The sequence below is a fragment of the Patagioenas fasciata genome, chromosome 2, assembly GCF_037038585.1.
Source record: "Patagioenas fasciata isolate bPatFas1 chromosome 2, bPatFas1.hap1, whole genome shotgun sequence".
Taxonomy (NCBI): domain Eukaryota; kingdom Metazoa; phylum Chordata; class Aves; order Columbiformes; family Columbidae; genus Patagioenas; species Patagioenas fasciata.
In genome coordinates, this window is record NC_092521.1 from 51,657,277 (window position 1) to 51,671,909 (window position 14,633).

The following is a 14,633-nucleotide window of genomic DNA, read 5'->3' on the forward strand; positions in this document are numbered from 1 at the left end:
TCTGCTACATAAATATTGATAAAAACCCTAAATTGTGAACTGCAGTTTGTCAATAATTCTGTTACACAGTATGCATCACACCAAATTCAGTATTTTTCTAGTGATGGCAAATAATGTAGCAATTTAAATACACTTTCAACTTCCTTCATTTGTTTCATAGCCAAAGAACTGTTGTTGGCAATAAATATTCCCCTGGAAATCTATATTTATAATACAAAATGCAGATTAAAGCTACCTTGGGCTCACTGCTCTCAATCCAAATGAAGCTGTTCAGATTTCAAAAGAGCGGTACTTGGGTCCAGATATTAAAAAGTTACTGAAAACTCGACTAGTAGCTCTGTGAGCAGCAAAACCAGAGAGGCCCCATTTCTTGCAACAATTTCCAGCTTGGGATAAATGTTCATGTAAACTCTCTGGTATGCAGGTTAAGGGCTCTCTTTTACATGGCTTCCTTACTTTCACAAATTTTGTAGAAACTGCTCACCTGGGAGACCTCTGTTGCCAAATTTGTTTGAAATCAGCTAAAAGCCAGAAGAGTTATTACAGGGACAGCCAGCACACATATACTGTAAGTGCATTTGAGCTGCACCTCTTCAGGAAACAAAGCTAATGAAACCTGTGCAATAATTACTGGCAATTGCTGCTACCAACTATCGTCACCCTTTCACATGCCTGGTGTTGCTGGACGTTTTTCTTCAAAATTCAGCACAGTGCCAGTGTTGCTCTTTCTGTTCCCATCATAGATGCTGCCATGTCCCAAACTTACCCCCACCTGTGCAATCCTGTGCAAAACACACCCACAGTCTCCACTCTATGCCCATGTTCAGCAGGAACCTCCTATAGCTAAATTTACAGATATGCATCAGAAACACAAGTGGAAGCGCAAGGTTTGGTATTTGGAAAGGAACAGTTCTTACATCTGTGAAGCCAGAAGAAACACATAGTTATGGCAAAACTGTATTACACACTCACAGAGATACTGCAAGTGTAACCGACAAGGTAATTTTATTATAAATCTCTCTTCAAGGGCTTACTTTCCAAAAATGAAAGAAAAAGACCCTGAGGTAAACTTTTGTATCTTGCTTCCCTCACTCAATTTTGTTTGCAAAATTTGCTTGAAATTTCATTCAGTTGTCTACGAGTTATTAAGAGAAAGACACACCTTCCTTGGCAACATGCTCCAAATTTGAAAGGGGTTTTGGATCATTCTGCCAGTTTAAGTAAATCCAAACACTTATGTTTTAATGACCAGCTTCTGCTTAGGGTTAGATCCAGCAGGTATGCCTGACTACACCTTAACAACCACGAGGTTCAGAAATACTTATAACCTAGTTTTCCCAATGCAAAGTGGCCCATACCCACACGCACACCAGTCATCTGGAACACATCATTCTGAAATTAGTGCGATAAACCTGTATATTTGTAATACTGTATAATGGAGAAGACACGCTGGCCCCTGGCCTGAGGGACATGTGAGCAACTTTACACACAGCGAAACTGCAGGTTCACACAGCGCAGAAAGCTACACGCAGCCTCCACGGGAACGGGGCCCTGCATGGAACCAATACTTTTTTTTTTTTAATTGTAAGGAAGACGAGGAGGCTTGATGAAGTGTGATGACTGAACATTTAAATTAATGACTCAGAAATTTAAAGCACTCGCATGCCGACTCAATGCAGGGACACAAACCAGAACACTAAGATTAAAAAAAAAAATAAAATAATAATTCCGCGCAGGCCAGGCTACGGGCGACTCACAAGTCGATTTCCTGAATTTTGCCCTTTTACATCCTCCGGCTCTGCCGAGCGGTGCCTGAGCCCGGGAGCCGAGCAGGGAGCCGGCTCACGCCGAGCACCAGCCCGGGCGGTGAACGCCACCACCGGGGAACGAGCTACCGCCCCGCAGCGCCCCGGGACCGCGGCTGCCGGGCGGGAAGGGTCCGCGGACGGAGCCCAGCGGCGAGGCGAACCGCCTCCCCTCATAAACTTATTTCCCCTCCGCCCGTACCCGCAGCCAGCCCAGCCCCGGGCGGCGCGCAACGCCGCGGCTCCCGCCCGCCACCGCCCGACCCCTCGGCCCCACGGGCGGGGGCTCGGGCCCAGAAGAAAGTTGCTGAGAAACTTTCTGTAGAGAAAGGGGCCAGGGGTGAGGGACGTTCCCCATTCCCCGGGGCGCGGCGGCGGAGCTGCCCAGCGGGGAGAGGCCCGGGGCGGGCGGCCGGGGCCTAGCGCCTCGGCGGGCGCCGCCGCCATCGCGGCCGCCTCTCCTGCGGGGCTCGGGAGCGGGGACGCGGCCGGGTCCTCACCTGCTTCTTCTCGGCGTGGAGGGTGGGAGAAGGAGGGGGGGAGGGAAGGAAGCAGGGCCCCCCCCGCTCCTCCCGGAGCCGCGGCGACCCGCGGAGGGAAGGGGGGGAGGAGTGGAAGGGAGGAGGGACGAGGAGCAGGAGGAGGGAGCCGGGCGCTCCGGTGCGTGCGGGGAGCCGGAGCCTCGCTGCGGGAGGAGGAGGAGGAGATTCCCCGCCCCTACGGCCGGGCTCTCCGGCGGGCACCGCGGCCCCTCCTCCGCGGCGCGCTTCCTCCCGCCCCCGCGGCCGGCCCATGCGCCGCGTGCCAGGCTCGCCGCGCCTCCCGGCCGGGGCAGCAGCCCCGCGGCCGAGTCGGAGTCCACGGGGAGGAGCCAGGCGGCCTCCGTGGAGCCGGGCTGGCGGCAGCCGCCCCCTCATCCGCGCCGCTGCGCACCGAGCCAACATGGTGGAGGAGAGCGGAGTCGTTGGCCCCACGGTGCGCTGCCCTGCGCTGTCCCGGGGTGAGGCATGGGCTGCGGCTCGGCCGAGGGCAGCCACCGGTCACCCTGTCTCCCTGGGATGGAGCCGGGGTTGAGTCGCGGGACCCTTGTCTGGGTAAATACGGAGGAGTGGCCGATGGGGGAGGCGCCAGGTGCCGCCCGAGCTGCTTCCCCAGCCGCCCGCCTCGTCGGGCAGGTAACCTCGGTAAAGCCGCTCTCCACATAAAAGCTGAACCTGAAAGATTTCGGCAGCAGGGCCTTTCGGCGTGGTGTGGGAAAGGCGGACAAAAATAACATTTAAACTCTTCAACCAGATATCTCCAGGTGGGCCACGGCTTAGGCTTGGGAAATTTAATTACTTTGGGTCAAACAGATGCAAAACGGTCCTTTTGAAGTGTGGGTGCTGCAGGCGACTGAGGCGCCGCAGCCCCAGGCGTGGAGCAGTGCTTGCAGCTCGGGAAAGCCCAGTGTTGCACCACAGAATAAATCTGTCTCCCAAACACTGAGCAAACAAAGAACAAGCCTTTAAATAACGCACCACTAACTCCGTGGTATTTTATGTTACGAGTTTCCCACTCATGGCAATGCCAGAAGTCTTAATGTGGCGTTTCAGACAGAAAGAAAAAAATTATTTGTGTCAAGGTGGGCTTCATGGAGAAAGGTCATTTAAGTGCATCCAGCCTTCAGAATTGCAGACTGCAGGAAGAAGGCAAAGAAAAGAAAGAAAAGAGGCACTGAAGAATCAAAGTTATCAAAATTTACATGGGCAGATCGGCAGGTCTCATTCAGCATTATATTTTATAGTTTTCAGCTCTCCAGTAGTCAAATTTGGCACTGGAATAACATTTACGTCTCTTGCCTCATTATTTGGTTCAAAGGCTGAATATAAAACAGTAGTTGTATTGATCACTAATGATACTCTAACATAATATATTTTTAATATTGAAATGGGAGGTGCAATTTCTCTTCCAGGCATTTTTAAATTTAGGATAAAAAATAAAAAGTGTATTTGCTTTTGCAGGACCATAAATACACTAAGCAGTTAATAACAAAAAAGCAGAAGTGTTTTACATTTGGAGACTTCTTACTATAAATCATACTCACCTAATCCTGTTAGAGCGGTAGAGTTTATCATGCTCCTGTTCTGTCAGGTTCCTAAATCACATTATACAGAATTGATTTTTAATTTAGAAATCAACAGTAAGTTTTAGAAATTGAACTGGGCGATGAATTACTTAACTAAGGAGGAGTGTTTGTAGACTGGTTGGAGCTCTGAGTCTGCCATGGCTTCACGGCACTGGCTGAGCTTATGGGATTCTTGAATGAGAGCAAGGTTTGATCTCCAGTGTCAGTTGTGGGGTTTTTTGTACACAGGCAAGCATTGCTTCATGGTTAATTTTACAGGACAATGGTAAAACTTGCATATCTGAAAAACAGAATGAGCCTTAAATATGTCATCATCTTCATTATGTTTCGAAGTTACTCATTTTTCCTAAGAAATTTTTCAGCATTGGGCTAAAGCTTTATAGTTAGAGGCGTATTGGCTCTTGCCAGCTGTCACTGTAATTTGACTGCTGGTTCGAGGCCTGGTGTTGATGGATGGGATTACAAAGCTGTCAGTTCTCCCACCGCCTGGCTGTACCCGTGTGGCAGCGAAAGGTTTGTTGGGATTCTCAGTCTATCTCGCCTCTCCCCTTGCTTTCCCTCCTTTGCACCAAGATAAGGAGTGAATTGATGGCTTTCTGAAAGACTGAGCCCTTGACCGTGGCCTCTGCTTGCTGTCGTGTGTGTATGTGTGCTGTGAGCTGCCACGGGTAATACTGAGGCTGCACCAGTAGTCAACTGCGGTAGATAGTGGAGAGACCGGCACGCTTCATTTCAAACACAGTGTGATTAAAATAGCGGAGCAGTTGGGAAGAAGGCGAGATGACCAGTCTCATAACTGAGAACAAGCTCAGACTCCCACCATATGGGCGTGAAAGAATAGATTAGGGTTTGAGTCTGGAGTCTTGGAGGCCAGACATGCTTTCATTGCAGTGGAAAAATTGTCTGCTGCTTAAATTGTCTTGCACTTGTTACTGACACTCCAGAGTGTTCCTCATTTTTGTAAGGAAAAGTTGAACAGGTGACTTGAAACCATCAAGCTGCTGGTGGTTTGGTCCATTTAATCCTGCACTGGTGGGGGACTTGGGGTGTCAGTGCCACCTTCTGCCCGTGAGCCAGCCTGCAACTTGTCGCTGCTTTTTACCTCAGTAAAACTCCTTTACACTAGTGCTCTGCTGTTACTGGGTGGGCTCTGAGATCTGTTGCGGTGCTGAGGGTGCTGTGAGCCACCCAGGTGGAACCAACACCGCTCAGGAGGCATCAGCTGGAACTGGCACCAGTCTCTGCTGAATCAGCTCAGGCCACTGCCTGCTCTTAGGAATTTCCCATCTCTCTTATTCTTTTGGTTTAAATTCACATTTGTTTACTTTATCCAAGAAGGGGAAGGAGGAGCTGCCCTTGTAGGCTTTAGTGTGGCTGGAATATGATGTGATGTACTGCTGCTGTAGGGGTTTGTCACTGCCATTTGAGGGATGCAGTTTCCCGAATATCCCTTCAAACAGGCTGAAGCGTTCACTAAGTCCTCAACTGTGTTGTGTTTATAGTTGTCATTAACATAATTTTAAAGATTTGTGTGATTAGTGTGGGTAGAATGCCTTTCTAAATGTAGGCTATCTTTTAACATTATCAGACACTTGAATTAATTTCTAAAGAAGATTATATTTTTTACAATCTTCTTTGTTGTTGTTTCAACTTACTAAATGGTTGATAGGATCATGTACATATTACACGAAATTAAGCATTTTTAGGGATATAAGGAGAAAACAAGTGTAAGAGCAGAAAGGAAGAAGGAGGAACATCGAGACATTCTTGAAAACACTTGGTGGGATTGCTTTCCAATAAATCAGAATAAACAGAAAAATATAATAGTAGTTCACTGTCTCCAGCAAACAACTCCTGAAAGAAAGAAAAAGTGTTACTGGACATAAATTCATTCCTGCGTTTTGGGAAATTACTATGGTAGTCAAGGCCTCATCCTAGCTTTCACTCTCTTAAGAGTGTGGAAAATAAAGGCATTTTATACCAGTGTCTCCCAAAATTCATGGGCCAGGTTCTCATTGCTCATTTTACTGTGTGGTCATATTACAAAAAGCAGTCTTCTGGGAATCAGTTAGCATTAGTCACATGCTTACTTTCAAGCACTTGCATAAATATTTTTAAGAATAGGGAGTTTAGCAAAGCATAGCTATTTCTTTTGAATCTGAATATTCTAAGTGTTAGTTGAATGAGTAGGTTTGTCTTTTTTTTTGGTCACAATTTCTTCATGTGACGCTATTAATAAAATCATTGATTTCTAAAAGTGAAACATCTTCCTTGGATGTAATGCAAATTACATATGAATATTGTACTTCAGTAAGGAAATGGAGTGCTAAGTCCATGATGGATCTGTCATTGTTCTGAAGCAAGCTTTCTATTTAAGCTTTATGTTGAACTTCAAAACGTTTTTGTCACAAATGTCCCGTTTTGCCGTAAAATGCTTCTGCATCTCCAAATGACTGGGATCTTTTTATTTGTTGGGCACATTTATTTGCAAGATTAAATATTCTGTTCTTTCTTAAATACTATTTCTGTTTAATCTTGTGTAACATGACTAATTACTTAACGTGTATGATACTTTTAGCAAATGTGTGGAGGGTTCTTTTTGAAAAACGTGGGTTGAAACATTGTTTTTGAAATTATTTAAAGTTGCTTTTGAAAGTATGATAGACTTCATCTTGGAAAACCCCGCACTTCCAAACCTGTTGCTATTTACATTTGTGTCACATCCAGTTATATCAGACACACTGGATTACATTGTATAATGAAAGCTGTATTGCTGTACTCTAATCTTTATCTCTTTATATCCGATCTCCTTTGAATTGCACATGAGTATTGCTTATGGTTACTTAAAATAACTACTGCTTCTGTTTCAAGGGCAGTGCTATATATGATGAACACTTAACAATCAACCCTTCTCTGGCAACAGCTTCATATCCTGTATCTTTGGTTCTTGCATGATTTAATTTGGAAGCTGCAAATAAGCATTATTGTTTTATTGTTATTTTTCATGTAAATTTCGTATGTGAAAAAAGTGAAGCCACTGATGTCATACATGTCTGGAAAAATGTAATGCATTTACTTTGGCCACTGTGCTGTTCTGAGAGATTTGGAACACGTGCTCTCTTCGTCACAAAGCAGGTCATGTACTCTCAGTCAGAAGGGAAAGGGACAAACAGTCCTCAGGAGAAAAAGAAGTACGTGAGGTAAAGCTGACCTCAACTGACTTTGGTTTTGACATCGCTGCTAGAATCCTTCATAGCCTTCTGACCTCAATTGATAGCCAGTATAAAGGAGCAGTCTCTGCTGACTTTGGGAGACTTGCCTGTATAGGTATTGGTTATACTTACTTTGTTACGCTGACTGCCTAAGATATTACTGTAGGAGAAACATTTAATAATGTTATTAGCTGCAAAATCCAAGTTAATACAGCATTTAAGGAGCACTGCTAGGGATTCTGTACCAAATTCTCTTCATTTCCAGAGCACTGTGAATTTTAGCTGTTGAACACGTGCTGTTTCAGCACTTTTATACCTGACTTCATAAAGTGAAGCAAAGTAAAACAGCATTCAACAACTTTCTTTTCAAGATGTAGCAACTACATATATAGTCTTAATGTGGCTCTGTGGGACCAGCCTTTCCTAATCAGCCTCTCCTCCATCCACCCCATCATTCTTGTCCCTGCTGTATTCTCCCATCTTATCCTCCTTCATCCTCATAGGTAAGTAGTTCTTATGCTTGGCCTGGCTCTAGAGTCTGTGTGGTCCTTGCTCTGAGCTCCCACCCTGACGAAAGATGGACAAATTCTTCAAGCCTGCGTCAGTGCCCTTTATTATGCATTAATCCTTAACAGATCTTCTGAATTTTCCGTGCCAGGTTGTTATTATTGCCCTAATGTTTTGACAATAATTGTCTGTCGCAACCTCGGGCACCAGAAAGTCTTCCTTGTTAATTTAGAGATGAATGTGATGAAATTTATTACCAGGAACAAAATCATCCCTTGTCTGGGATGCCAGACAAGTCCTTAGAGCAGAACTTCGATCAGGAGGGGACTGTTCACTGTTAGAGATGGACATAGCTGTTGTGTACCATTTAGAGATCTCAGAAAACTGGACAGCTGTCAGATGAATGTTTTTTTTTCCTCAGCATGCCCTGTTATTTCTCCTCCATCTTCCATTTTCTCATCACCATTTCTTCAAATTGAGTTTTTTTTCTATAGTTTTGCAGTTCTACCAACATGATTTTAGTCAGTTTCAATCTGATAGTTTTTTTTTAAAAATGACATCACGTTGATGCAACTTTGCTAGGAAGTGACATATACAGTTGTGCTCTCTGATACAAGGAAAGGTCACAACATAAAGAGGAGATCAGTGACTTCTTACCCACCTCAGCTGTAGCCACAACAGTCTGAATTTTCTGAAATTTCAGAAATTAGGAAATGCAAATGTGACTGTATTGATAAATGAGGGAGCAGTGGTGACAGGGAGTAGGAAAAACTAGATTTTCCTGATTTTTAACTGTTACTTTGCTCTTTCTCCGTTCCCACCCAATGCCACATAAATGTCCTTTTGTTTCCTTACTGCTATCTGCTTTTCCCCCCTGAAGCAGCCACAGTCTCTTCCATTCTTCCCCAAGAATCTGTGCTGGGTCAAATGAGAAAGTCATAAACAAGGCAGCCAAGGTAACAACTACTCGAGAAGAGGCACCTGTGGAAAACCTGATTTTTAAAATCTGAAAAGCACATTAAGAGATGGAAGAAGACTGGGTTTATTGAAAGAACGGCCAGTAGCCTTTCCTGTGGTTAGTGATCAGCAGTACTGTGAGAGTTTTCGGTTGCCTCTGACCACCCATCTTCAACTTCTTAGGCTGAGACTGTCCTTGGCAATCGCCTGCATCACTGCTGTGACATTTGCAATGTGAAAATCTGTTGCTTTTTCATGTTAGAAGGAAGCAACTTTGCCAGCTGAGTTGTAGAGAAGCACCCCTACCTCCAAACTGGGTGCAGTCCTTTGAAAGTTAGCAAGTCTCCCATGCACATTTCTGGGATACACCTTTTGCAGTATGTATTAGTAATAAATCTACGTCTGACCTGGTGGTAAGTAAGCCTCTGCACAATCTTGCTTTACGTTTAGGGGCTTAGTAGATCTAAAGCAAGTTCTCCAAAAACTCTATCTGTAAATCCCCCCACAAGTCCTAATTGCCAAGGAGGCTGGAGATGCTCCCTTGCAAGGCTTCAAAGCCAGCAATTCTTTGCAATTAGATAGGAACGCAGAGGTGGAATGGACCTCCCACCATGCAACAGCTCTTGTGGGGAAATGGTATCGGCCCTTTCCTTCTGCACCCCTTGCTTAAAAAACAAAAACCATAGAGAAATGAATGAACAAGGAAGTCTCTCCTTCCACGTTGCTGTCTTTTATTCTGTGGGCTCCTGGATTGTCCTGCTGTTTGATCACTGTGCTTCTCGAGCATCTGGCCCTCAGCAGAGGAAAAGGAGCAGAAGAGAACCCAGCCTGAGCCCGCTGGAATGAATGCTGAAGCCGGTGATGATACATCACGGGTGCTCAGAACCTTTTTGTTCATATTCTTCAACAAGGGAAAACAGTACTGTAAAGGTTCAGGGAAAAACTAAGTACTAATACATTGCATGAATTCAGGACTAGAAGCTGTTAGAAGGACATGATTTATTTTTAATTAATTTATTTATTTTTAGAAGAGCTTTTACCACATACATTTCTCCAAATTCGAGCTTATTCTAAGAAAGGGAGGTGGCAGGTATTCTTTTTTTTTTTTTCTCCTTTCTTTGAATATGCAAGTGATTGAACCTGTTGTTTCAGAGAAGTGCAAAACTTTGAACACAATATCAAAACCTTTTTCTTTGAACTAACATTGAATTTCACTATTATCTTAGGTTTCCTACATTTCGTTAAACAGTTTGTGGAAGCCCAATAGCATCACATAGCTGGTATTTCATTCCTCATGGAGTAAATTGTAAATGATGGGATAAAAAGATACATTTATAATTCTCCTCATAATAATGGGGCGACATTAATAAATATGCGGACAAGTGTAGCTAAAGAAAAGAAGAAAATTACTGAAGAAAAATACATGACATTGAAGATTACATTAGTGTGGCTCACATGCTGCTTCCTTCTGCTTATTTTTCCTTTCACTTTTCAGATTTTCCAAAGCACAAAAATTTGCTTATCTTACTCGTAATTCCTTTGAAATAAAGCCTATTGAAAGTCAGAATCTTCTACATTGTCACATATTTTTGCTTTTGTTTTCTAATTGGGAAGAAAAATAAAATGTGGAAAGTTCCAAAATATTTTGGTTTTGAAATGTGGGCTTGGGACATCTTTGATGCATCATCATAACACAGCCAGAAGGAACTCTATTGTTCTTGATGGAAAATGTAATCCATTCAGGGATGGTGGAGGAAAATGGGGGACCTAAACCATGATGAAGTCATGATGAGTAAAGACAAGCCTTGCTGAAGCAAAACATTTAGATTTGCTTGGACAGTTCAAAACATTTTGGATTGTTTTTTATTTTCCCAAAGGGACATTACATTGTTTTGGCATAACCAACTTTTTCCTGTGGAAAAAAGTCAATATTACAGAAATGACTTCTCTGTTAAAAACCATAAACATAAAATTCTGGAGCAGCAATAGAGGGAATAAGTCAAACCAAAACTGAGCACATTTGAAAATGTTCTCCCTAGAGAATCTTACAACTGCTCCAACTTAGCAATAAGAATTTTATGTGAAGGTAAGTATATCTCATAGACACCAAACAAAAGGTGATGAAATCTGTGAGTTATGACTTAGTATGTTTCAACACACTTGAAATATGATGTTTCATAGAGGCACTCAAAACCCATTTAAAAAAAAATCTGAAAGAGCTCTGGTGGAAGGCGTGGGTCTTTGAATGGAAAAAATAATATGAGATTTCACAACTGTTTTTCTAGGACTAGGCATTTAAAAAAAGTTTAACACTGTTTTTTGTTTGTTTGTTTTTTAATCTCTCTCTACCAAGCAAAAGCTTATATGTTTAGAAACATACTTTTAGCTTTAGAAACACAGCAAAGTTCATCGTTGTTTTATATTTAGAAAAATTCTGCTAGATTCAGTTATAAAAAATGGGCACAAACCTCTTTTTTAAGCGATGATAGCAAAGTATTTTGGGGGAAAGATAGAGGATATGGCACTCTTACTGAGTTTTTAGGATTTGGGTAGTTAGGATAAGCTGGCAGGCCATTTTGTAGCCTTGTAGAAGTCGCCGTGAGTTGCTGACTTTCTGGAACTGATGGCCATTTCAATGTCTGTTTTTCAGGGCAACTTCTGGTTTAAATGTGACAAACCTCATCCTGGCTTCTTCTGTATCAGGGCAAGCTTCATCTTGACAATACTGGCTAGAAGACAGAGCCTGTTATTTCTTATTACACAAGTTAATCACACGTTTTTCTGAGTATAATAAAATGGTATTTCATTGAATTGAAGAGCAAAAGCGACCAACAGACCAGCCAGTGTCAAATGCTCTGAATCTATTGCCACCTCTCAGATTTCACCCACACTTGAGCCCAGTCAGTTGTGCCAGACCAAAGTGTCCCATATTGATCAGAGGATGCTGAGAGATGGGGAGTGCACAGCTTTGGGTGGCTTAAAGGACCAACAAACAAGAAGAATGGAGGAACAAACCAAGTGTGCCTGCCAGGTGTTTGAAGACAGCTGTTGGCATCATGCCTGTTGGCACACGGATCATTTGGCCAACCAAATTGTACAGTCTTTCACCTGGTTCTTGAAGGCATGTACCATTTTTTCATTCTTTGCATGTACAGTTTTCAAAATGGGATACAAATCCCCATAGCGGGTCTGTGAGGTGCTTTTGTAATAAAAACTATAGTTACATAAACAACCCTTGCTAGTCGGACATGAAAAATAGCCACTCTCAACTCTGAGCTTCACTATCACCCTGTGAAGGCACAGTCAGCTATTGAAGGGCCCAGGGTCATTGCATATGCATGTGTTGGTAAATCAGAATATGCTCTACCTGCTGCATGATGTTTCTGGGAATGTCTGGGAAGTCAAATTAAAATGTAATTGTGGTTTTCATAGCTGAGGGCTTCCCGTTGGAGCGCTTGTGGTTCTTTACCGGCTCAAAGAAAACGAATTACAAATGGATCCCACTGAGGCTTGAAAGGTATTTTAAGTATATTAGGTTTAGTCAACATCACCTGACAAACAGTGCTATTTATTAATACATTCAGCGTGTTTCAATGTGATTTTTCTTGTCTTTCACTGCTCTTGAGGAGGGTGTTATTTCTGTAGTTGTTTTGTTAGTCATTTCTGTAGGCAGCTAGACAGCTGTTCCTGCAATCCGTTTATTAGTTGTGGTTGGCTCCAGGTTTAGCAAAATGCAACTGCACCCTCTTGTGGAAGCTAATAAGGAGATTATTTTTGTTTCCTGGTATCTCCTTGTGTATTTTTTCTGAACAAGTCAAGTAAAAACAAACAGCAGAAGTGTCCTGAGGCCACACAGCAACAAAGGTTCCTGGAGAACTTCAAAAAAATAAGCTGCAACTTAGGAATGTCTGAACTTGGACAGCCTTTGAAGACAAACTTCTGTGAGGAACGCTTTCAAAGGCACCCCAAGAAACCTTCCTGCCTTTTGTGGGCATCCCTATCATAATACGTTCTTGCAGAAGAACAGAGTTGGTATGTCTATATGCAGAGAAATAGCACATTTACACGATTTCAGTCTAAGTACAATAATTCAATAGTGGTATCCAGCATGGACTTGAAAAATGGTTTGTGTTCATTGTCTATATGTGCAAATTCATGAACAGAGATATCTGTATCCCTATATGTGCTAATGGAAATACTGCATGTTCTTGGAGGCAATTATGCTTGTGAGGGAGTAGGATAGGCTGCACATTGGAGGCTTAACTTTGAACCCTTGTAAATCTTGACATGTCAGGTTTTTTTCTGCGGTTCCTCTGGACGCTTTATTTAAAATAAGTGCATTTAAATTCATGAATGCATTTGTAGCCTGCTCTCTGAGTAGTGGCAGGGGAAGCAACAAATCCTTCAACTGGTGAAGCAAGTATATTGGCATGTCCAACTCCCACTCTGCAATATGGGGAGAGGCTTATACAATATGTCCCTTACTTCAGAGGAGAAAAAAATGTTATACAGGAAATTAATTTCCGCTCAAAAAAACCTTAAACTATTTCTTTCTCCTGTCAGCCTGGGGGGGGGGGGTGTGGTGTGTGGAAAAAAAGAGTTTCTGCCAAAGATAGGGGAAATACGGATTTTTTAGACTTTTTTAGAAATAAAAATTCATCATATGCTCCATAAGCAGAGGCACTCACTGATAAAAGGATTAAAATATCCAAAAATAACAATGTGTTTGTGGAAATATCACTTTCCACAAGTAAATTTTAAAGGAACGAGAGCGAAAAATTTTCTATCATTTTAATACACAACTTATTCAGATGCATTAAACTCCCCTGTAAGCAGCAGCTGTTTGTTATGGACCATAACAGTGCTATTTTTTCTCAGAACAAAGAATTAACCCAGAGCTTGCCCTAATGTCAATTAGAAAGCTGGAAGAATTTGTCTTGCTCTTTGCAAATGGTTAATTAAAAAAAAAAGAACCAACCAACCAACCAACCAAACTGTTACACAGCATTTGATCCACTGCTTTATGTAGAATTTAATGAGGTGAATTGATTTGCATTTTTATGTCTGAACATGTTCTTGCATGGGCAGAACACCTCACTGAACGGTGAAATACAACCTCTTGACACCTCTGGGTGGGGTAAGAGAATTCAAGATGCTGGTCTGAAAGTCATATTTAAGGAGTCCTGGTCAGATACTAACATTGCTTTACCTGCAAAAGTGCTTCTATACTTTCTGAAATTCCACAGCAATCATCACGATTTTTAAGATTTGTTTCTACTTGCTTCTCTGTTGTGCTTTTGCTCTGTGCATTAAACGGCCCTCTGCTGTTCTCAGATGGTGTGTGTTCTGTAGTCAGTAACATGGCGCTTTACCCCAGATGAGGATATGAGCTTCATTTTAATATCTCTGTTGGATATTTGTGCTCGTTCTGCACGCTGTAGTTTGTGTATTTCTGGCAGAACAGCAGTGAGCCTGGCACCATGCTGGCTGAACCAGAAGAAGCAGCCACGGTTGCTGGTCGCTGGAGGGGGTGGCTCAAATGGCACGGCTGGCTTTGGGCTGCATGGGCTGTCACAAAGGGAAAGAAGGGCAAGTGTAGAGTCTTGCATCTGGGCAGGAACAACCCCAGGTCGCAGTATAAGTTGGGGAAAGACCTGTTGGAGAGCAATGTAGGGGAAAGGGACCTGGGGGTCCTGGTGGAGAGCAGGATGACCATGAGCCTGCACTGTGCCCTTGTGGCCAGGAAGGCCAATGGCATCCTGGTGTGTATTAGAAGGGGGTGGTTAGTAGGTCAAGAGAGGTTCTCCTTCCCCTCTACTCTGCCCTGGTGAGACCACATCTGGAATATTGTGTCCAGTTCTGGGCCCCTCAGTTCCAGAAGGACAGAGAACTGCTGGAGAGAGTCCAGTTCAGGGCAACGAAGATGATGAATGGAGTGGAGCATCTCCCTTATGAGGAAAGGCTGAGGGAGCTGGGTGTCTTTAGCTTGGAGGAGACTGAGGGGTGACCTCATTAATGTTTATAAAT

At 43.2% G+C, this 14,633-nt stretch overlaps 1 protein-coding gene and 1 long non-coding RNA gene across 2 annotated transcripts in view; one reads left to right on the forward strand and one right to left on the reverse strand.

Annotated features, from left to right (window-relative positions):
* The window catches only part of YES1 (YES proto-oncogene 1, Src family tyrosine kinase), a 50,714-nt gene extending 48,163 nt beyond the window's left edge, over positions 1 to 2,551 (reverse strand). The window contains exon 1 of the mRNA XM_065830721.2: positions 2,306 to 2,551. The gene's annotated coding sequence lies outside the window, so the exon portion shown is untranslated. The remainder of the gene's footprint in view (positions 1 to 2,305) is intronic.
* Positions 2,552 to 2,630: 79 nt separating this feature from the next.
* LOC139827172 (uncharacterized) lies at positions 2,631 to 13,939 on the forward strand. Its single transcript, XR_011737460.1, has 2 exons — positions 2,631 to 3,108; positions 11,257 to 13,939. It is a non-coding gene; the product is annotated as an uncharacterized lncRNA (long non-coding RNA).
* The last annotated feature ends 694 nt before the right edge of the window (positions 13,940 to 14,633 follow it).